General features: G+C 45.0%; 1 protein-coding gene and 1 long non-coding RNA gene across 7 annotated transcripts in view; one reads left to right on the top strand and one right to left on the bottom strand.

The window, feature by feature from the left end:
- Nucleotides 1-820, bottom strand: part of RNF24 (ring finger protein 24) — an 81,334-nt gene extending 80,514 nt beyond the window's left edge. For 2 of the 3 annotated variants that reach the window (XR_003900835.1, XM_029916655.1), the window contains exon 1: nt 652-819. The gene's annotated coding sequence lies outside the window, so the exon portion shown is untranslated. Of the gene's footprint in view, nt 1-651 lie in introns of all 3 variants that reach the window. The other variant, XM_029916656.1, reaches the window with a different exon arrangement.
- On the top strand, nt 265-24,236 carry LOC115273572. Of its 4 annotated transcripts, none has more exons than XR_003900836.1 (5): nt 265-411; nt 15,299-15,396; nt 18,826-18,985; nt 22,404-22,504; nt 23,956-24,236. It is a non-coding gene; the product is annotated as an uncharacterized LOC115273572 (long non-coding RNA). The 4 variants fall into 4 exon arrangements; XR_003900838.1 differs by lacking the exon at nt 265-411 and adding an exon at nt 14,654-14,837; XR_003900837.1 differs by lacking the exon at nt 265-411 and adding an exon at nt 14,856-14,962.

The following is a 24,236-nucleotide window of genomic DNA, read 5'->3' as shown; positions in this document are numbered from 1 at the left end:
ACGGACACACACACACACACACACACACACACAATTAGGTCTTGAGAAACAAAGGAGGGACTCCGGCCTATGGAAGCACACGCTCTCCCACCCACAGTTAGGGGGCCACCACCTGACTTTAATTAATGGGTAAGCTGAGGCAAGAGGTGTCACACCAGCCCACAGCCATACGCACAGTGGCAAACGGGCACGAGACGAACGCCACAAAGAAAGGGGAGGGGCAGGTGGGGACCAGGAAAACACTGCCACGCCGCGCCCCCTAAGGCGCGTTCCCATCGCCAGAGCGGAGGCAGCGGTCCTCATCATCCTCGTCCTCGCCTCCCCGCTTATCCAAGCCGTCACTCAAGCCCAGGGACCGAAGCCGGGCACGGGCTAGTGGGGAGGCGCGAACCTTCCTTCTGTGACCTCCCGGTGACAGTCTCGCGCCGCCCTTTATGCGGGACGCACCCTCCGGCCCCGTTGGACCCCCCCCCCCCGCCGCGTCCCTCTGGCCTGGGCCGCTGTCCCACCCCTCCTCGTCGAAACGCCCAGAGGGCGAACCGCGGAGGCTACCGTGGGCCCGCGGTCTCCTCAGCATCCCGAACGCGGAGCCGCCCAGTTCCCTAAGCCCCAGCCCGGGGGCCGGCGCCCCGCCCTCGCCCCCTCACTTACTCGGGCACGCCGGCTGCGGCGGCGGGTGTGAAGAACGGTCAGCGCCGGGAGGCGGGCGGCGGGCTACAGACTGCTGGCGGCGAGCGTCCGTCGGGACTGAGCTCGGCTGAGGTGGCGGCGGTAGACTGCGCGCTGCTGCCCCCGACGAGGGGCGGGCCCGGCGGGGGAGGGGCGGGCACCGCGCCTCTCATTCATGCAGCGGGGGCGGGGTGAGGGACCCGGATGCCCGGGCAGCTCCCGCCCACCTCGCTGAGGGCGCTGTGGCTTCAGAGTCTGTAGTGCGCACGCGCAAGCTTGGTGGCTCCGCCTGGTTCCGCCCCGCCCACTGGCGGGTGGGGGCGGATACTCTACGGGCCGATTTGCTGCGGATAGACTTAACCTACTCCCTCATCTGTTTCGTATTTTTGCATGTTCTATAAACATTTTTTAAAAAGAGAGCTTGGAACACTACCTCCTTCCTAGCATCCGGCCTGCCAGTCCCTGGGGGCACAGGAATGCCCGTTAGTTTGATGGAAAGTCAGCGCACACCGCCCCCTCCCTCCATCTGTCCCTCTTGCAGCAGGTCCTCTCAGCTGAATGCTAGGACCACAGTGGGAGAGGAGACCCAGAACCTGCCTGAGAGTGAAGAGAAGTGTGTGCAAGAAAGAGTGCATTACATTTGTTGTTTGGAGTCCCCTCAGACTCCAGCTGTCTTTCCATAAGTCAGGCAATAAATTGACCTTGGTTTTGGAGTGGGCTTAGCCCTTTCTGTAATATCAAGGCCTGGAGTATTGCAGCTCCACGGATCTGTGGAGGCCTCTCATCTTTGGTAGGCAGTGTATTCTGTGGACACACCCTTCTGTTCTTAGCCCTTTGGCTTTGCCACTCCTGGGCCACAGAAATCTTTGGCAATGTTGGGAGCCTACAGCAGGCCTCCCAGCCTTCCCCCCTAAGGTTCCATAGCTGAGTGTGAGGGTACAGCTCAGTCCCTTGTCCCCTTCTGAGGCTCTCCTTTCTTCTCCAACATCCCAAGTTTCCCTCAATTAAACCATGAACAACTCAGTGGCTTAACATTGGGAAGCAAAAAGTCATCATGGAAAGTGCCTGTAGACAAGTTCCTTCTGCTTTTGCAAACTATAAGTCTCCTAGGCAAGGGGGAAATAAAGACAGAAACATCAGTGAACATCTCAGGAAGTTACTCAGTAGTTACAGGCCTCGAAGGTGAGAGATGGTTGGAGGCATGTGCTGCATAGAGGGTAGAAGAAGGAAGGATGTGGGAGACGCATTCTTCCTCTAAAGCTGCTTGTCAACACTTATCCCCCCCTGCTCTTAAAAGAACCTCAGGGGGGTCTTCCTTCTACCTTCCCTTCTAGATCTTAATGGGAGCTATTACCAGGAGGGCCTTCTCAACTGTGGTTTGCTGATACCTGTCACTGTCTTTAATTTTAATGCTTATGTTTGAATTTTTTTTTAATGTTTATTTGTTTTTGAGAGAGAGAGAGAGCCCGAGCTGGGGAGGGGCAGAAAGAAAGGGACACACAGAATCTGAAGCAGGCTCCAGGCTCTGAGCTGTCAGCACAGAGCCTGACATGGGGCTCAAACTCACAAAATGTGAGATCATGACTTGAGTTGAAGTCAGTCGCCCAAGTGACTGAGCCACCCAGGTGCCCTGACACCTGTCACTGTTTAAACTGGGCCTCCTCATCTCTCTCCTAGTCTATTGATTCCCCTGCAAATTAATTCTCATGATATGCAAATCTATCCATATTACTGTCTTTTTCTAAAGTGTTCCACTTAGTAGTTTGACCCTTATTTTCCAGGCATTTTCAGAACAGCACCACGGTGTTTCACCCTCAGTGTCTATATTCTTGCTGTTCTATTTACTAGGAAAGCAATGCTTATTTAGGAACACTTAATAGTCACTTTTTAAAAATATGTTTTTTTAAGTTTATTTATTTTGAGAGAGAGTGAGCACACACACAAGCAGGGGAGGGACAGAGAGGGGGAGAGAAAGAATCCCAAGCAGACTCCGTGCTGTCAGCACAGAGCCCAAAGTGGGCCTTGAACTCACGAATGATGAGATCATGACCTGCGCTGAAACCAAGAATCAGACGTTCAACCAGCTGAGTCACCCAGGTGCCCCATAGTCACTTTTTATTGAAGTCTTCCTTCCTATCCTTACCTTGTTGACAGTCTTCCTTTTGGAACCTTCCTGGGTCCTGTACCCAAGACCATCCCAGCCCCAGGCACACGTAGGATTCATACCCATGTGCTAGTATTTTCCTCCCCAACCAGAATGTGAGCCCTTCAACAATGGGAACAATGTCTTCTCAAGACCTAGTAGTGATTGGCAAACAATTACCAAGTAATGGTTGTTGGGGCAGGTGATGTTCCCTGGTGGGCCAGGAAGGTCCCACAGGCTTGAGAAGAGCTAAACTCTCTTTTCTTTCTCCTCCCTTCTTGTGGCTTCCTTTCCCTGCTGCCACTGCTGTGTGTTTGAAAACCTGTTTTATTTGTTTGTTTAAAAAGCTTGGCTAGAAATTCTCCAGTCCAAGAAGACTATAGGGTAGAGGGTGGAGTGGCTTTAGTTTCATGTCCTTTGTCCTTGTGAAACTCAGGAGATAGAAAGAGAGAGAGAGAACAGGATTGTTTCTTGCTCCTCTTGGAGAAGTCAGATTTTTTTTTTGGTTTCCTTGTGTCTCAAGCTGGAGAATCACAAGCTGATCCATGATCCCATCTGCTTATTGATACAGAACGTTGTACTTCCCTTTCATTATACCCAGCCACCCCCACCTAGGCAAAATGCATGTGAGGCTGATTATGGGTACATTAAGAGAGGTCTGGGCAGTTTAGGTGCATGCCCTCAAAATAGCAGGCATCCAGGACTTGGTAATGGCTTTATCAGCTAACGTGGTCCCTTGTTCTTTGATGGAGGGGTGGGGAAGTCTTCACTGTTTAGGGCTTCAGAGGATGTGCCTCTTTCTATTTCCTCTTCTCCCTCCCCCCAGTTTTCTTCCTACATTATACTTCTTTAAAAGCATTTGCCTCATCCCTACCCATTACTCAGAAAATTGCCCTTACACACATAGTCAGAAGTCCTTCAAGACTCCTCTACCTTCTGGAAAACAAATGATATCTAATTTTAAATCAAATGTTAGTGACCAGTTTTGCAACAGCAACGTTCTGAATGGTAACTGTAGTGGGAGCAAGGGCTGCGTTTAGTCATCTTGGATCTGGTGCTCAATACAAGTTTGTTCAATGACTGTGACCAGTAAAGACTAAATCAATCTTTCAAAGAGAAGCCAGAAATCAAAGAGAGGGTTATTCTCAGCCCAGCCCTTCTACCCATCCTCTCCTTCTGGTGAGGCCTATTCATCATCTCTTGAGTGGTGGGCACTATTGCTGAAACACAGTCCTCATATTGGCCAATGATTTGGCTGCTTAATTATCCAAAGCTCTGAATGACCCTTCCAAGGGTTGACCATTCAGTGCTTTGACCCTTTGGACTAGGTCAGCAGAGGAGTGCCCACCATTTCTGTGAGAGCCTGGGGCATGCTCCTGTGTTCCCTGAACCCCTTCATTCAAGAATTCCAAAGTCTCCTGCTGGGCTTCCTCTGACAGGAACCCTCCTGATAGCCCATGTGGACCTATAGGGTGTGGCTCTGCCCATAGAGGTCTGAATTGCTTCTTGACGAAGGACAAAGGACGTATATATACAATTGTAAAATAGTGCAAATGGGTGGAGGAAGCGTATGCTTCCTTTGGGTAAGGCCATGTCCACCCTTGGAAAGAGGAATCAGGGACTCTGTTACCTTAGCCACCAGCAATCCATTCTGCCTTTCTGGCGCCCGTAGGCCCAATAACCCAAATAGAACTCAGAGCCTTCAAAACATAAATGTGCTCAGGATTCCATGTGGGAGCCAGCTGAGACCAGCTGCAGATGGAGGAAGTGGAGGCATAATTTTCCAGGGGTAGGGCAGCCTGCTCAGACCAGCTACTGGATTGGAGTACACCTGTCTTAGTGTGGGTTCTCCCCCAAATAGACACCAGACAAGAACTGGAATTCAGGTAATTTACTTAGGAGGTAATCTCAGGAAACAGGAGTGAAAAAATGGGAAAGCAGAATACAGAAGGGAGAAAAGCCAATACTAAGATGTGTTGTTGAGCCAGTTCCTCCTCTGGGCCATGGGGGTTCCATTCCACTGGCAACTCAGGGAAGCCTTGTGGAACAGTATCAACACTGTCCTTACAAATGTTGAGGAGGCTGGAGTATTTACTTACTGACATCCATCTCCCTTATAGATGATCATCATGGAACTTTCAAATTATGGCTGTGCAGCAAGGCATGCTACCTAGCTCAGCTCCTCCTGCCTCTATCACTACCATCACCATTAGAACACCACCATCACCACAATTCCTGCCCCTCTTCAGTTCTCCCAACCGTGTCACTACCTTTTCTCTTTGTTTTTAGGTCTGAGCTTGAAAGAGGAAGTGAAGTAGGGTGATATCTTTGCCCACAACTGTTCTAGGAAAAAGGAACTGTAGTGGTTCTTCCCCCATTTGAATCTATCCAATCTACCCAAATAGCTCTTTGCTGTCATCACCTCGTCCCAAAGCAAGGTTCAGGAAAGAGAGAGAGGCACTCTTTCTGGAATGACTGTTGGCATCACGGAGTCATAGAAGCAGAGCTAGAAGAGATGCACTCTCTCCCTAGATAAATAAGACTATGTTTTGCTTCTCCTGCTACTGTAGCACCTCCTCTCAGCAGGCTTCCCTGGTTTATCTTGGCTTTCTGCCCTTCCAACCCACATGATCATAACTCATGAACTGTGAGATCATGACCTGAGCTGAAGTGGGAATGCTTAACTATCTGAGCCACCCAGCTCCCCTAAAATGGATTGGTTTTTTAAAAAGACACAACCTGGTGCACCTGGCTGGTTCAGACAGTTAAGCAACTGACTTCAGCTCAGGTCATGATCTTGGGGCTCATGGGTTCAAGCTCCACGTCGGGCTCTGTACTGCCCTTTTGAGACTGGAGCCTGCTTCTGATTCTTTGTCTCCCTCTCTCTCTGCCCCTCCCCTGCTCGCACTCTGTCTCTCTCTCTCTCTCAAAAATGAATAAACATTTAAAAATAAAAATAAATAAATAAAAAGACAAACTCACAAGGACAGAGAAAATAGAAAGGGAGGCAATGGCAAAAACAATTTTGTAAGCTAGAAAACAGATGGATGAGTGGTAATGGACTTAGCAGCCCCCCAAAAGCTAAAAGCCCAGAAAAAGCAAAGAACAGCCCTATTTTCATAGCAAAATCCTAAAACAAAACAAAACAAAAATAACAAAAACCAAATAAACAAAGGAATGGGCAGTCTTAGATACCTCTGGAACTGAGCAAGCCAAAGTCAGAAGAATTGGGTATAAGGTGATTGGGAAACTGTTAAAATCCTAGTTCTCTTCTACCACTCTCCATGCTTCAGAGCCCCTCTCAATAGGCAGAGGACTGGAAATGTAGTCTCCAGAGAGGGTAAAACAGGTTTCTGGATTGGGTACACCAGGGACAGCTGACACAAAGGTTTCAGGTGAAGTGCAGGGCCTTAAGTGAATATTTACTCAGTGCAGAGAGATCCTCAGCTTTCTTTTCTGCTCATTTATCAAATCACTGGCAGCCACACTCCACACTTGTCTCTGGAATTCTGACCAGCCCAAAAGGAAAGAACTAATGATACTGACATTAGAATTTCCAATAAATGACAATCCATGTCTCCCTACAGTGAATCTCTGAGTTGACAAGTCTGACTCCCACACTTGCAATAAGTTTTTCAGGACTTTGGTCTTAATCAAAAGCAGACAGCCAAAGACCACATCTTGGATTCCCTAAAAAGAGGATGAAATGAAGATTCAGGTGCACATCATTTATTAAGAGTGAACTCTCATTAGAAGCCTTCTCTACTTCTCCTGTCTCACCTCCTCTGGAAGGAGCTGAGTAAGAATATGGTCTCAGCTGGAGTCTAGCCTCTGCCGGATCCCGACAGGGAGCCCGAAGTGTGAATTGCATAACAGGATTGATTTCACCTTGAAGTAAGAGGCCTGTTTTGTGCCCACACATTAATCAATCATTGGGCTGCCAGGGAGGAGGCCATAATCTCCCAGGCAAGGAAGCTCCTGGCTGAGATCAGTTCTCTAGAGAAAGGGGCAGCTCTGATCCATTAATAACCAACACTCACAGCAGCTGAGGGTATGGGTAGGCCACTGGTAATATCTGCTACAGATTACCAGATATATGAGGAAAACTGCTAACATGTAAGAGAAGGAACAAATAATAATAAAAACAAAGAAAACCAAGAAAGCAACTAACAACCAAAATAAACAGAAATAAACAACTTGGAAGAAACCAAGACTTATTCTCAAAAATAAGAGATAATATTACAGTCATGAAACAAGAATAAGATGCTATTTTAGAAACAGGAAACAAAAATAAACTTAAAACAAACAAACCTGATGAAGCTCATATAGTTTCAGAAATGAAACTCAATAGTTTAGGAAAAAGAGTCTGGGTTATTTCCCAAAAATAGATCCAAATGACAAAACACTGAAAAATAGGAAAGAAAAGAGGAATCCAGAAGGCATAGTCCAGAAGGCTTAACATCTGAAAAACATGTATTCCAGAAGGAGAGGGGACAAAATTAACAACGAGAATTTCAGGAAAATTTTCTCAAACTTAAAAAACAAATTTCCAGGTTGAAGGTGCCTATCATGTGCCTAGATAAACAGATAAAATAGGCCCAACCAACACACATACTTGTGAAACTTAAGAACCCTGAAAGACAACTTGTAACCCTGGGACAAGGAAGATTACACAAGCTTGAATAAAGAAAAAACGAGTCATATACTAAGTCTCAAGAATCAGAATGTCTTCAGACTTCTCTTCACTGGAACTGTTCCAGAAACACTGACAGGTAGAATACTAGAGTAATATCTTCATAATTCTAAAGGAAATTTGTTTCCAATGTAGAATTCTATACCCAGTCAAACTATTAATCAAGAAATAAGTAGAATAAAGACTTTCAGATATGCACAATCTCATGCTTTCTTTACTTGGAAGTAACTGAAGTATATGCTTTACCAAAACGAGAGTATACCAAAGAGAATGACACAGAACACAGGAAGAGGGAGATCCAACAGAGTGGGGAAGTATGGGAATCCCTGTGAGGCTAATATGGTGTGAACCTAGGAGGCCTGGAGCAGAGAGACTCGAGAACAGAGATGTTAGGGATTGTTATTACCAAGATGTCATTACTAAGACTGACACTGTAACACTTTATAACCAGTTTTTCTTTGAGGTACAGACTTCTGAGGTAAATTGGCTAAATGACAGAGACCCCACATATTGTTGGAAAGATTTCTAGCCTAATACTGTTGAGACTTTGTATCTAGTTCTGGCTTTATCTTGAAGTGGCTGTGCTGGGAAAGTCTCTTTCTCTTCCTGGACTTCTAGATCATCCTCTATAAGTGTCAAGAAGGGGCATGTCTTGAATGAGCTAAGAATTCCATGTCTCTTTAAGCCTATTTGTGCCTCTGTGAAATTTATTCATGATATACTATTCTATAAGTTTTGAAAAATGCATAGAATCATGTAACCACCTACAAAGTCATGCTATAGAAACAGTTCCATCAATTTCTTTGTATTTCTTTGTAGTCAACCATCTCTCCTCTCCTTAGCCCCTGGAAACCACCAATCTATTCTCCATCCATATATTTTAACATATCATATAATTTACCATATAAATGGAATCATACAGTGTAAAGCCTTTTGAATCTGGATCCTTTTGCTTAACACAGTGAGGTTGGTTTGACACACTAGCCATCAATTACCACTAATCTTGTTTTCAGTTCTCCCCTGAAGCAGATTCAGAGACAAGAATTCAAATACTAGTAACTGATGTGGGAGATGATCTCAGGCAGTGCTAATTAGGGGAATGAAGAAGTGAAACAGGGGAGGGAAGGGGATCAATATAGGGTGTAGTTTCTTTGAGGAGACTGTGGGCAAAAAGCTCCACTCTTCTGGGACTCTGGGATCCATTGCAGAACTCCCAACTCAGAGCTATCCAGCCTAATGAGTGAAGAAGCTAGGATATTTATCCACCAACTCTATGTTCACCATTGGTTGAGGGTTGCTTCTGGGGGCCTTAACTCAGCATTCTGGCTTTCCTGAGATATGGATCAAGCATGTTCTTGCCACCAGAATAAAAGCCCTCAGGTAGAAAGTTACAGGCGTTCACAGTAAGCAGCTTTTGGTGTGCAGTGGTAAGTGCCAAAAGAGATGTGTAGAGCATTGACACTATTAGCTATACCCTGCCCCTCCAGTGAGAGAATGAAATCAGCTTCAGAGAGGAGCATTGAGGACTTCTGTGATTTCGGCTTGAGAAGACACCCAGGACAGTGAACACCCCCCCACCCAGGTCCCACTGGATGAATTCTAAGGATGGGGATTTTTTGCCTTAAGAGTAGGAGGGGACCTCTGAGAGGTAAGACTACCCTACCTGAGGATGGATGGCTAATGATGTTGAACTTTTTTTTTTCATGTGCTTATTAACCATCTGTAGAACTTCTCTGGTGAACTTCTTGGCCAATCTTTTGCTCATTTTTAAACTGGATTATTTGTGGACGTTTTGTCTGTTTTTGTTTTTTTTTTTTTACTGTTGAATTTTCAGAGTTCTTTATATATTCTAGATACTAGTCTTTTGTTGTATATGTGATTTAAAAATATTTTCTCCCAGGCTATGGCTTTTCTTTTCTCCCCCATAAAGAGTCTTTCACAGAGCAAAAGTTTTTAAGTTTGACGAAGCCCAATTTATCGAATATTCCTTTTATGGATTTTGCTTTTTTATTGTCAAGTTTTGAACTCATTATCTGGCCTTAGATCCTAAAGATTTTCTCCTAAGATTTTTTTCTAAAATTTTACATTTAAATCCATGATTCATTTTGAGGTAATTTTTGTATGAAGTGTGATAGTATGTTAAAGCATTTTTTTTTTGTTTTGATTATTGTTTGCCTTTGGATGTCACATTGTTCTAGTACCATTTGTTGAAAAGTCTATCCTTCCCTCATTGAGTTGGTTTTGCACCTTTGTAAAAGGTGAATTGGGCATATTTGTGTGGCTCTATTTCTGGGTTCCCTCTTCTGTTCCATTGACCTGTAGATCTATCCCTATGTGAATACCATGAAGTCTTTTTGTTGTTGTTGCTCTTAAACTTGGGTTTTTTTGTTCTTTGGTGGGTTTTTTTTTCTTTTTAAATAGGCTTCCTACCCAGCAGGAAGTCCAATTCAAGGCTTGAACTCAAGACCCTGAGATCAAGAGTCAGATGCTTAACTGACTGAGCCACCCATGTACCCTGATAAAGTCTTAATTACTATAGCTATATAATAAGTCTCTAAATTTGGTACACTAATTCCTCTTGATTTTTCTTCTTTTACATATTTGTTTTATCTATTCCAGATCCTGTGCCTTTCCATATAAATTTTATATTATTTTTCCAGGTTCATTGAGATATAATTGACATACAACATTGTATAAGTTTAAACTATGGAACATAGTGATTTCATATATGTATATACTGCAAAATGATTACCACAATAAGATTAGTTAACACATCCATAACCTCACATAGTTATATTTTGTATGTGTGGTGAGAACTTTTAAAATCTACTATTTTAGCAGCTTCCAAATATATAATACACTATTGTTAACTGTAGTCATCTTGATGCACATTAGATCCCCAGAGCTTATTCATCTTGTAACTCTCACTTTTCCTCCCCCACTCCCCTTCTGGTGCTTCTTCCAGTCTTTGTCTGGTTTTGGTATCAGGATAACATTGGTCTCATAAAACGAGTTGGAAAATGTTCCCACTCCTATTTTCCAGAAGACATTGTATAAATTGGTGTTAATTCTTCTTTCAATGTTTGTTAGAATTCCCATATGGACCTGGAGATTTCTTTTGCAGGAGTTTTTAAATTATGGATTAATTTTATTTAATGTGTAACGCCTGAGTGGCTCAATTGGTTAAGCGTCTGACTTTGACTCGGGTTATGATCTCACAGTTCGTGGGTTAAGCTCTCTATCGGGCTTTGTGCTGAAAACTTGGAGCCTGGACCCTGCTTCAGATTCTATTTCTCTCATTCGCTCTGCCCCTTCCCTGCTTGCACTCTGTCTCCCTAAAATAAATGAACATTAAAAAAAATTTTTTTAAATTTATTTAATGATTATAGGATTACCTAGATTATCCATTTCATCTTGGTGGAAATTTGGTAGTTAGATAAGGTTGAAATTGGTCTATTTCTTTTAAATTGTTGAATATATGAGCATAATTTTTTAATAGGATTCCCTTATTATCATCTTAATGGATTCAGGAATGAAGTGTTATCCTGTTTCATTAATGATAGGGTGATATTTGTTTTCGTTTTTATTTTTTAATTTATTTTATTTAAAAAATTTTTAAATGTTTATTCATTTTTGAGAGAGAGACAGAGAGCAAGCAGAGGAAGGGCAGAGAGAGAAGGAAACACAGAATCCAAATTAGGCTCCAGGCTCTGATCTGTCAGCACAGAGCCCAATGCAGGGCTCAAACTCATGAACCATGAGATCATGACCTGAGCCAAAATTGGATGCTTAACCAACTAAGCCATCCAGGCACCCTATCTTCTTTTTTTAAAATCTTCATCAGTTTTGCTAAAAGTTTATAAACTTAATTAAATTTTTCGAAGAACTAGCTTCTTGTTTCAGTAATTTCTCCATTGTCTTCTTGTTTTCAGCTTGAGTTTTTACTCATTATTTCATTTATTCAGCCTGATTTAGGTTTATTTTGGTGTCTTTTTTCCTAATTTCTTGAGGTAAGAACTTAGATTATTGATTTGAGGTGTTTTCTCTTTCCTAATGTAAGCATTTAGTGTTTAATTGTTTAAAAAAACTTTTTTGTTTGAGAGAGATGGAGACAGTGCGAGTGGGGCAGGGACAGTGAGAGGGAGAGAGAACCCCAAGCAGTCTCCGTGCTGCCCAGAGCCCATTGCAGGGCTTGAACTCATGAAACCATGAGGTCATGACCTGAACTGAAATCAAGAGTCAGATATTTAACCGGCAGAGCCACCCAGGCACCCCACCATTTAATGCCTTAAATGTCCCATTCAACTCTGTTTTAGTTGCATCCCACACATTTTGATATGTTATTTCATTTAAATTTAGTTAGCCTTTAAAAAAATATTTCTCTTGAGACCTCTTTGACCCATGGATTATTTAGATGCGTGTTTAGCTTCTAAATTTTGGAGCTTCTCGTGTTGATTTTCATTATTCATTTTTTACTTTGATCCCACTATGGTCAGAGACCATACTTTGTATATATGATTTCAATTATTTTGAATTGGTTGAGGTTTATTTTATGGCCCAGGATATAGTTTATCTTGGTGAATACCCTATGAATTATTGAAAAGAATGTGTGTTCTGTTATTGGTGGGTGCAATATTCTTTGGATGCCAATGATATCCTTCTAGATGATGATGAGTTTTTCTCTATCTTGAATGATTTTCTAATAGTTTTATCACTTGCTGAAAATGGGGTTGAAGTCTCCAAGTGTAATTGTGGATTTGGCTAATTTCTTCTTTCAACTCTGTCAGTTTTTTGCATCATACATTTGGAGGCTCTTTTTGGCATGTACACATTTAGGATCCTTGTGCTTTCCTAGTGGGTGGATCCTTTTATTTTTATGTAATGTTGCTCTTTGTCTCTAGCAGGAAAAATTATTATCCTCATTTACAGATGAGGAGACTGAGGTGTGAAAGAATTTAAAACAGGGTCTAAAAATGCAGGAAATCTAAAACCATTAGGTAAACCCTACAGTAATATTTGCAGGCAAGATCCACTGATGGTTGCTAAAATTAGTAGGTGAAAATTTGGTAAGAAACAAGATCTCAAAGTATCTCCTCAGCACATTTATTATAATTATAATTACTATAGTTATTAATTATAAAACAGCAAAGTGGAGAAACCCTGAAGACACCACTATAAACAAGGGATCAAGGTTAAGATCACTAGTAATAGTGATCTTGACATTGCATACTCCTGACATGATGTACTGAGAAGGGCACAATATTGCTTTTTGCCTCACTCTAATCATGATAAAATACCAGACAATCCCAAAGTGAGAGATAGTCTACAGAATCCCACAGAGGTGCCTGGATTAGAAACCAGAGTCCCTCCTCTTTCTCCTTTGGTCCAGGGAGGGTACAGAAGCCACAGATGTGGGGGTCCCTCCTTTCTGAGGGGCAATGCCCTGCTGGCTGGACAGGCACCCACCTCACTGCTTGGGTCTCAGTACTTCAGTGTGCTCTGTGATTAAAATCCACATCTCTTTGCTGGAGTGCTTTCTCCAAAGCATGAAGGTGGTTTTGGGTATGCCACCCAGAGATGAAAACACTTTCCTGCCACCCCTCTACAGCCCTCAGCCAATGACTGATGAGAGTAGGTGTTTAAACATCCCTTCCCTCCTGGGTTGGGGGGAGGTAAAACTGTGGCATGTTCTCCATTGGCTCCCAAAATTCCTTTGTGGAATTGAACTACAGCTGCCTGTACTGGTAACTTGTTGATAAGGTACCGTTACCGGTGGCTTCCCCTTCCTGTCTCAGTTCCTCATTCCCCTACCAAGGGTGATGTTTTCTAGCATCACCTCTCAAACTTCTTGCATCCTATTTCTTGCCTGGGAGTCTGCTTCTGGGGGAACCTAAATGAAGGCCATTGCTGAAGGGCACCATACTGACTGCAGCCAGCAAAGGCATTATGCTGAGGGCAGCGCCAAACAGGCTACCATGAACAGCTCCTCGGGCAGTGCGCTGTACAACTACTGGAGCTGTACAGATCGGTACCTGTGTTAGTTTCCTACTGCTGCTGTAGCAAAGTAGCTTAAAATGACACCTAGTTGTTATCTTGCACTTCTGGAGGTCAAAAGTCCCAAATGAGTTTCACTGCTCTAAAATCTAGGTTTTGGCAGCTCTGTGCTCCTTCTGGAGCTTCTGTCTAGGAAAGGATCTGTTTCTTCGACTTTTTCAAAAACTCCTTGAAGCTTTCTGCATTCCTTGGCTTGTGGCCCCTCCTCCATCTTCAAAGTCCTCAGTATAACAGCTGAAAATTTCTTTCTCTTTCTCTCTTCTCGTTGTATCACCACATCTCCTTCTCTGACTCTCCTGTCTCCCTCTTTCCTTTATTTTTAAAAATTTTTTAAATGTTTTATTTATTTTTGAGACAGAGACAGAGCATGAATGGGGAGGAGCAGAGAGAGAGGGAGACACAGAATCGAAAGCAGGCTCCAGGCTCTAAGCTGTCAGCACACAGCCTGATGTGGGGCTTGAACCCACAAACATGAGATCATGACCTGAGCCAAAGTCGGAAGCTTAACTGACTGAGCCTCCCAGGTACCCCTCCCTCTTTCCTTTATAAGGATCCTTGTGACAGGACCAACCTAGATAATCCAGAATGATCTCCTCATCTCAAGATACTTATTGTACTCGCACCACAAAGACGCTTATGCCATATAAAATAACATATGCACAGGTTTCAAGAATTAGGACAGGAATATCTTGGAGGGCCATTATTTTGCCTCCCATAGTGCCCATGATATAGGGTGTAGAATAAAGGGACTGTGAGTTGGCAATACCCTACCCAGAGGAAGTCAGCACTGTGAGGAAGGGGAAGGTGGCAAAAGAGGCTATTACTTAAAATGGAGAAATACAGGGGCGCCTGGGTGGCTCAGTCGGTTGGGCATCTGACCTCAGCTCAGGTCATGATCTCATGGGTTGTGGGTTCGAGTCCCGTGTCAGGCTCTGTGCTGACAGCTAGCTCAGAGCCTGGAGCCTGTCTTCAGATTCTATATCTCCCTCTCTCTCTGACCCTCCCCTGCTCATGCTGTCTCTCTCCCTCTCTCTCTCTCTCTCTCTCTCTCTCTCAAACATAAATTTAAAAACTTAAAAAAATAAAGTGGAGAAATATAAAGAAGACATGTTTCGGTGGCTTTGTATACAGTATATATTTATAGTGTGTGTGCACACGTGTGAGCATGTGTGTACAAACATGATCATGGGCGGGGTAATAGAGCTGGAGGAAGCCAGATGTCTCTAACAATGACAGGGGCCTCTGCAAGGAACAAGAGGAACAGTAGAGAGGAGACAGGTAGGGTGGGTCTATTTCTGAGGAAGTGACCCTGTCTGACGTGGGGCTGCAGAGAGACAGGGTGAGGGTGGAGTCCATGGATTTTACAGAGAAGTTTTAGGAGCTGCCAAGAATGTGCACATGAGGTAAAAACAGAGGAAGGGAGTGTGGTCCGGAGCTCCAAGCCCAACATAGGTGGGCGGAGCCTTCTCATAGAGTCCTGGATTGCAGAGAGGGAGAGAGAGAGAGAGAGAGAGAGAGAGAGAGAGAGAGAGGAGAGAGAGGGCTCTGAGACCAGTGAAGAGAAAAAGAAAGAGAAACTAGGTTTGTTCTGGGAAATAGGACTGTGGTTTTATATTTGGAAGTTCCTGTGCATGATGAGTGTTAAGTGTAGAATGTGGTAACTAGTTGGGGAAGAGTGATAAATTTGCAACTTCTATCAAGCATTTTGTCCCCTGTTAAAAGTTTCCTGTGCATTTCAGATGAGATTCATCTGTGAATTCATGTAATAAACATTGAGCTGCTGCCAGGCACTGGGCAATGTTTGCTGCACTAGAGATACAAACAGCGTGCAAATGAGGTGAGTGAACGGATTCAGGGAATCAGTGTGAAAGAAAGAGAAAGACAAGGGTGTGGAGGGAGAGGGGAGTGGGTGACAGAGGCCAAATAAGGGATGCTGTGCGATTTTCAGTATCTTTGTCACCTGTGGAGGGAGGTTTGTCCTGCTTGCATTCTCCATCCCCACCTGACGTGGGAAGCAGCTTTGAGCCACATGTTCCCCACTCTCCTCTTCCTTGGAGCCTTTCCCTCTTTCCTTGCTCTTCTTCCTCTCTCCATGTCTTCCTTTTCCTAGAGTTTAGGAGGACCAAGGCCGGAGGAGACGGTGACCGTGGCTTCCTTCTCTTGCTTCTATCTTTAATTCCTACTTTTTGGACCCAGTCCAAAAACCAGAGATGAATAGAGGCTTACTCTGGCCCTGGAATATACAAGATGGGAGACTTCCATGGCCAAAGGCAATTCTCCAGCAAGGAGGCATCTGGGAGCCATTAGCAGCCAACATGCACAGCAGCTGGGCCAGGGGTGTCCCAGCCAGCAAAGGGGATCTGTGTGGGGCAACAACATTATCCACAAAAATGAGGATATGGAGCTGTGGATGATCTCACACCCTGCTCAAGGAAGTGCAAATTGGTATAAGACTATGGAGAGCAAGGTAATATAGAGTAGAAGGCTCACGTGTCCTATGACCCAGCAATTCCACTCTCAGCCATATACCTTAGAGAAATGTTTGCATGAGCAGGAGAATATGAGTACAAGACTATTTATTGCAGCATACTCTGAAATAGCAAGAATTAGAAATAAACAAAATGTTAATCTCATATAAATTGGATATAGTCACACAATGGAATGAGGCAGGTAAAATGAACAAGTTATAAGTATCATGGGAGTGAAAAAAGCATGCTACATAACAATATGCATAATGTTGCAACTTATGCAACGTTTAAAGATATGCAAAATAATGTGGCATTTACATGTGTGTGTGTGTGTGTGTGTGTGTGTGTGTGTGTTTATAAACATGCTTGGGAATCCCAATACTCAATGTGAGAGTCCATATAGAGTAGCAGGACTTGCAGCCAGATTGCTGTAACTCCATTCCCTCTTGTCTGTCCATCTCTTTATTCTTCCACTCCCTCTCTCCCTTTCCACTTTTGGTTCCCTCCACCACCCCCAGTGACCACCTCTACCCCCCAGTGCATCCCCTCTTCAGCCTCCTGCCCCCTGGGGTCCCTAGAGCAAAGGGGCCAGGCTGCAAAGATCCCTACAGCAAAGAGGCCCAGACTAGAAGGAGACCTGGGGCAGTTGAGGCTCTCTGGGACCAGGGGCAGAGAAGGAAGTGGACTGGAACCCCACTTTGTTGCTCCTTTTAGCCTGAAAAGCTCCACTAAGCCTTCCTGAAGGGCAGGCAGCCAAAGGCCTCAGGAGAAGGTAGACTCATTTCCTTATAAAGGATGTGGTTATGACAGCGGGAGTTTCACATGTGGCTTTTTGCATAATCAAGTTATCAGGTAGTTAGCCCATTAGAGGGCTCATAAAGTCTCCAGCTGCTCTGACTCATGGAAGGAAACATCTGTGTGATAAGCCAGCAGGGATGGAGCTCTGAGGATGAGGCTGCCTGTGTGGTGTCAGGTGGGATACTCTCTGGGGTTCATGTCACAAAAATCTAGTCTTTAGAATCCGAGTTCAAGTCTTAGCCTCACCACTTGCCAGCTGTATGACCTTGGGCAAGTAACTAACTCTCCCAGCTTTCCATATTAGGGCAACGGTTGTTTTGAGGTAGATGATTGGCCTGGGGAAGTGCAGCTGGCTTCTCTGACTGATTCCCTAAGGAGGGCCTGGGTGTGGCCATCAACTTCTGGAATCTAATCCTCAGACTTCCCTCAGAAAATTAGAGGTTGGCACTTTGGTAACTGTGGACAGTCTCTAGACTCACTATCAGATTCCTAGGGCCACCATAACAAAGTGCCACCAACTGGGTGGCTTGAAACGACAGCAATTCATTCTCTCACAGTTCTGGAAGCTAGAAGTCCGAAATCAAGGTGTCAGTAAGGCCATGCTCTCTCCAAGGCTCCAGGGTGTCCTCCTGTCAGGGGGGTGGTCACCATTGCTCCCTTGTCCAAGGTGCTAACTTTTCTGTGGAGGCCAAAGGCAGGGCAAAATGATGTATTTGTCAGTCCTGATGACATATGGAAGGGGTGGGGGCTCTCACTGCATCAAGAAAGAAGGGAACATTATAGAGCCTAAGCTAATTAGGGAGGATATTTGGGCATTCTCAAATCCCCTTTTGTCCCCTTGAGATGGCCTGGGTCCTCAGCATCCTGGTGAGAACACCAGGAGTGAGTGGGGGCAGGGAACTGTGCCAAGTGCTGCCCCTTCTGGATCTCTCTCTCCCCATTCTGGCGATTCACCCCTCTGCTCATGTCTCTACCACCTTCTGCTAAGGAGGGATGGGGTGCAGAGAAGCTGGGGGCAGGGCTGGTGGGAGGTACCTTAGGAGTGGGTTGCCCACCTGAAGGGGCTGGTTTGGGGGTCTAGCTTAGTGGATGCCAGAAAGGTTGAGAGAGTGGGGCTCTGTCTTGCTTCCCAAGAATTTAACCTCAGAACATGTAGGAATTTGGAGTGTCATGGGCTTCCTACAAGCAAGGCTTGGTGGCACATAGGGCCATGCCCTTGAACAATGATGTGGAACCCTGAGCTGCCCACTTCCTGCTCTCCTTTCTATGTGTAGTAGTCCAGGTTCTCCAGAGAAATGGACCAATCCAAAATACATAGGGAGAGGGAATGGGGGTGATGGGAAGGGGAGATGTTGGTTCTTGTGATTACAGAGGCTAATAAGGCCAAAATCTGAAGAATGGACCAGCACGCTGGAGGCCCTGAGGAGAAATGGTGTTGCAGTTCCAGTCCAAAGGCCATCTGATGGCAGAATTTCCTCTTGTTCAGGGAGGGTTGTACCTTTTCTCTATTTAGGCCTTCAACTGATTGGATGAGGCCCACCCACATTGCGGAAGGCAGTCTGCTTTCCTCAAAGGCCACTGGGTTGAATGTTAATGTCATCTAAAAGCACCTTTACAGAAATACTCAGATATCCAGAAACATCTGGATAAATATCTGGATATCTCATTTAAGCCAAGTCGACACACAAAATTAACCTCCTTACTAACGTGACTTCAGCAAACAATTGGAATGGTAGCTTTTAGTCACTGAGGACTTAACCTAGCACTGACGACATTGTGCTTACCTCCCAGCACTAAACACATGTGTGGGAAGTTTTACGTTCCTTTCACAGAGTCAACTGAATCTTGCAGAGTATTACAGCCAACGTTGATGCCCCTCTTGATGTCTTTTCCCAGCCAATGACTCCTGCTCCAGCTGCTGCCAGTGAGGTGCTAAAAAGCTTACTTCTGAGACCATCTCTGGAGGATTGCATGTGACTTACAGATTTTCTTTCTTCCAGAACCTTCTGGGAACTTCCATCCTCCCCTTCCACTGCCCCTGCCCCATACTTCAGGGATGGACAATGACTGATTGACACAGGGGTACAAAGTTTTGGCCTGCTTACCTCAAGGGGAGATGGTGCTGGACAACTTACTCCCTAGAGCTCCCCATGAGATCAGGTAGAGGTTCGACACCTGCTGAAACCCCATTGCTGCTGAGCATCTTTTCCTACCTTGTCATGATTTCCTCCCTTCCTTCTCTTGAGATCATTTCCTCCATAAATCATGTGCCCATGAATCCCCATCTCAGGTTCTGATTCTAGATGATGAGATCTAAGATACCTGTTAATGAGGAATTTAGACCCAGGTCTAGTTGACTTCAAAGTTGGCCCACTGAACCCCTGCAGTGTCCATAGTTGGAGGTGGTAAGCTGGCAGGTGTGAATGAATCCTTGAGGGCCCCTGGTCTCAGCAGAGGAGAGGAGTCCTAGCCTTTAGGAAGGTCTTGGTGACTTTGTCACACTCCCTCCCTTGCTTGCTCGCCCCTTGCTGCTGTCTTATTCCACAAAACACGACACCAGCAACAAGCTGCCCAAGTAGGTACAAGGGTGGGGGGGGTGCAAGTTGAAGGCTAAGCTTGTGGGTAAAGAGACCATGGGTCTGTGAGCCTCATGCCTAAGTCTTCCAAGAGCAGGGAGTCACAGCTTTTGTTAGCAGGAGGCCAGATGTGCAGTAACAGGAATGTACTGAGAGTCCTGAGCTACAGCTTGGGAGAGGGTGTGAGCCAGACCCGGGTGGGCAGGCTGCCCGGTCAACAGGCTCTGGGCCGAGGCTGTGGTCCGAGGCCCCACTCGCAGCCCCCTGCCTGTGGGAGTGCTGAGTCACCACCCTGAGAAGGTCTCGGCTGGATTTTTCCATAACTTAGAGGTTTGGAAGTGCTCCAGTCATGCCTGCTCCAGTTAGAATTTTGCTTCCAGCTTTCCCAGGAGGCTTCCAGCCCTCTCTGAGAGTCAGCTGCTCAAGGAAAGCAAATAAGTGAGACACAAGCTCTTCCAGGTGGGGATGAGAGAGTCTGGACCCAAGAAGGTGGAGCCAGAGCCTGGCAGAGAGATCACTGAGGGTGACTGTGGAGTTGGGGAAGGGCTCCTCACTGGCCCCCAAAGAGCCTTTTACTCCACGTGGCTGGTGAAGATAGCAAAGGATGGGGCACCCATTGGCTGAAGGCTTCTCTTAATTAACAAAAAAGGACATGTCTGGATGTTCTCTTTGGTTAAAGACTTTTATTACTGCCTTCTCTATGAATGTATATAGTGTGGGGGCTTTGGTGTTAGGTAGACCTGAAAAAAAACCTTTGTTCTATCCTTAAATTCCGTGATTCTGGGAGAGTCACTTAATGTTTCAGAGTCTCAGTTTCCTCATCCAGTAAATGGGTGGCCATGTTCAGCATACAGGTTTATTGTCTGGAATGGGGCAAGTCACATGAAGGAAGTAGATCATCAAGAGGCAGAGATAGGGGTGCCTGGGTGGCTTAGTCAGATCAGCATCCAACTCTTGATTTCAGCTCAGGTCATAGTTTGTGAGATTGAGCCCCATGTCAGGCTCTGTGCTGGTAGTAGTGCAGAGCCTGCTTGGTATTCTCTCTCTCCTTCTTTCTCTGCCCTTCCCCCACGTGTGCACCATCTCCCTCCCTCTCTCTCTCAAAATAAATACATAAACTTTAATTAAAAAATAGGCAGAGGGGTGCCTAGGTGGCTCAGTCGATTTGACTTCAGCTTAGCGCATGATCTCATGGCTCATGGGTTAAATCCCATGTTAGGCTTTGGGCTGACAGTGCAGAGCCTGCTTTGGATTCTCTCTGTCCCTCTCTTGCTCTCTGCCCCCTCCCCCACTCCCTTCAAAATAAACATTAAACATTTTTTTTAAAAAAAGAGACAGAGATAGCTTTGGTGGACTAGGAATGCTAAAGAAAAATTCATCCAACTTCACCATTAAGGAAATAATTTACTTCTAGAGCCAGGGTAGTATGTATAAGGTCACTGCTTACCCATTCCACGGCTCAAGGCAGACATCTCTAGTTACATCTGCAAACTGTAACGCTGGACAGAGTTTCCAGGTAGCTTCTATTGTTTGATCATAGGTGGCACTTAAGATAGAACTGTGTGTCTGTCATCTTTACCCTCAGGTCCAGATGGCTTGACAGCCATCACGTAAAAGTCCCTATGTGAGTATGTGAGAAGGAATTTAAATGACAGAAAATTGTCTTTAGGGTGTCTTCTAGCTTGAATGCCTGAGGATGGAGATGGTTCTGATTGGGCAACCCAAAGAGTCTATTATTTTCAGGCCGCTTGAGTTACTGGGCAGAGGTCAGGCTTGGTGTGGACCTTCCAGGTGACTACTAGCTTGGCAGACCTGGACTCACCAAGGACAGACTCTTAGGCTGCAATGCCAACCCCCAGGAGCAGACCCCAAGACAAGGATTATACAAGTAATACAAGTAACTTATTTGCAAAATGATCCCAGAACCACCCACAGGGAGTTCAGGAAGTGAGACAGGAAAAAGAAGGAAGCCAACGCAAGGCGGATTTTGAACTAGGTTGTCATTGTAGGTGACTAGAACCTAATCCTGCTGAGGAAGGCTGGCAGACAGCGCAGAGCACGTTTCTGAGTTATGGCATCGGTCGGGTGAGGGAGCTGGGGTATTTTTATGCCAGTCATTAATTGAGGGCTACTGTGGTAAGATGTTAATTCCCTGGTTACAGATGGGTAGGATGAGGTCAAGCTTTCTTGAGAAAGCTCTCAGGAAAAAAAAAAAAATCACAGGTACTGGCAGCCAGAAGTGGTAAGAGTCAAAAGGAATTATCTGCTATTCATGTGGTTCTCAAATCCCGAGGAGTTCACATGAGTCTGTTCATTGAAAATCAAATCAGCCTAATCTTTTTCATTGTGTAGTTCTCTTTAAAATGCCAGCCTCACCCTGCTCCACTCTGTTCAACCCCTAGGGACATAGAATGCACAGTCCCTGGACAGAACGACCAGAACCCTAATGATTAAAATAGTAAATATTTATTTTACATTTACCGTAGATCAGGTGCTTTGGTAATTGCTTTATAAGAATGATCTAATTTAATTATCACAATACCCCCATGAAACAGGTGCTATTATTATCTCTGAAGTTCAGGGAAGTGGTTTGTCCAAGGTCACACAGACAGTGTTATGGCCTCAATGGTTGTGTTCCTCCAAAATTCATATGTTGAAATCCCAACCCCCAATGCATATATCACCTGAGTGGCACTTCCCCACGCAGTCCCCATGCTACCTGCCCAAACTCCACCTACCTACCTCAGGCTGGGCTCTACCTCACCATTTCCCGAAGCCTCTTCTAATCTCTGAACCTATGCTTGACTTGCACAGGCTGTGAGGGGGCTCAGGCCAAGTGAGCTAAATCTCTGGGGTGGGGAGCAGGGAGAGACCAAATGATGCTCAGCAGTCTCTTCTAGAATCCAACAACCAAATAATGAGCTCAAGGTAGAAGATATCAGACTTGATTCTCATTTTATTGTGCACCCTATGTCTTTCTGTGTCTCCTATTTGGTGCCTAGAACAAGGCCAAAGCTGTTGGGCGCTGGAGACACAAGTGCAAAGTAAAAACACCCCAGCCTCGTGGAACTGATGACAGACAGACAACAAACATGTCAACCAGGTAACAGACTGTGTGAGATGATGGTAAATGTTCTAGAGAAAAATAGAGCTGATAAAGTTGATCAGGCTGATGGAAGGTAAAGGAGGGAGTCATGTGGACATAAAAGAGGAAGAGCTTTGCATTCAGGGGAACAGCCAGTGCTAAAGTCCAGAGGCAGGAGTATCCTCAGTATATTATAGGAACAAGTAGTATATTAAAGGAACAAGAAGTATATTAAAGGAAGAGGAGAAAGGGAAGGGGAATGGTAGGAGAGAAGCAGCAGGGAAAGATCACATAGGGCTTTGCAGGCATTGTAAGGACTGTGGCTTTTGCTTAGAGTGGAGTGGGGGCCATAGGAGGGCTTCAGGCAAAGACAGAACATGGTTATGCTTAGCCTCTGAGGGGTTAGTCTGGTGAGAATCACCTGGCAGTGGGGAGGAGTGGGGTGGGAAAGAGAAACATGAATGGAAACAGAGGAGAGGGATACTGCAGAGAGCCAGGTGACAGATGATGGTGGTCCAGACTGGCTGGTAGCATGGAGGAGATACGTAGTAAGATGTTTTGAAGGCATGTATGATGGGATTGTTGGCAGCTTGGTTGAAGGGTGTGAGCAGAGAGAGGAGTCAAAGTTTCTGGCCTGAGCAACTAGTACAGAAATACAGTAAAATGGGGAAGAGTGTGGAAGGAGCAGGCTTAGGGACATACATGAGAAATTCCATCTTGAACATGGATTGTAATTTCATGGGGAAATTCAATTCATCTGTCTTTCTAGCTGAGGTCTGTGGCTAACTTGGCAGGACAGTGTTCTAGCAGGGGAGGACATCAAATCAAAACCCGGGGTAGCAATGATGCCTGACTATGGAAAAATTTGTACATGAATGTTTATAGGTTTATTGATTAAAGACCAAACCCTAGAAACAATCCGAATGTCTATCAACAAGAGAATGGATAAGCAAATGATGGATTGTACATAAAGTGGAATAAAACTCAGGAAAAAAAAACCCACACCAAAACCAGAAACAAAAAACACATGCAACCTGGCTGGATCTCAAATGCAATATGCTAAGCAGAAGAAACCTTACACTCAAAAGATTACAAACTGTACGATTCTTTTTGTATGAAGTTCAAGAACATGCTAAACTAAGCTAAAATCAGAACAGTCATTTCCTCTGAGGAGGAGGATGGGATTGACCGGGAGGGGCACACAGGAGCTGTCTGGGGTGATGGAAATGTTCTGTATTTTGATCCAGGTGGTGGTTTCACAATAGATATGTGAGTTTTAAAATTTTATCTAGCAGAATCCGTATGCATTTTACTGTGCGCAAATTAAACATTTAAAATTTTTTAAAGTGACACAATAAAAAGAAAATGACCTTTGAAGTTGGGGTTATTTGGAGTACCCAGCTCCTTATAATAGATCCTAAAATGATGGAGTGGTGTGGGGGTACTTACACCTTCTTTTGGTTTCCCAGTGTCTGAAACCTCCCCTTATACCTGGAGGCACCCCGCACTATGGACCTGCTTTCTCCAGCTATGAGGTTGTGGGTCCAGAACCAAGCTCCGCCTCTCTGGAATGCTCCCTGGAGCTCTGTCTCTGGGTGAGGCCACGAAGAGCAAAGAGCACTGAGATCACAGCCACAGTCCGAGACAGAGGGTGCCAGGAGCGGCAGCGCCCAGCCACATTCTTGCAGTGGTCAGTCCTGATCAATCCCATAAGTCACCCTTTAATCTTCTAATAAATCCCTCTTCTGCT

The sequence above is a fragment of the Suricata suricatta genome, chromosome 12 (genome assembly GCF_006229205.1).
Source record: "Suricata suricatta isolate VVHF042 chromosome 12, meerkat_22Aug2017_6uvM2_HiC, whole genome shotgun sequence".
Taxonomy (NCBI): Eukaryota; Metazoa; Chordata; class Mammalia; order Carnivora; family Herpestidae; genus Suricata; species Suricata suricatta.
This window is presented reverse-complemented; position numbering and strand designations above follow the sequence as displayed.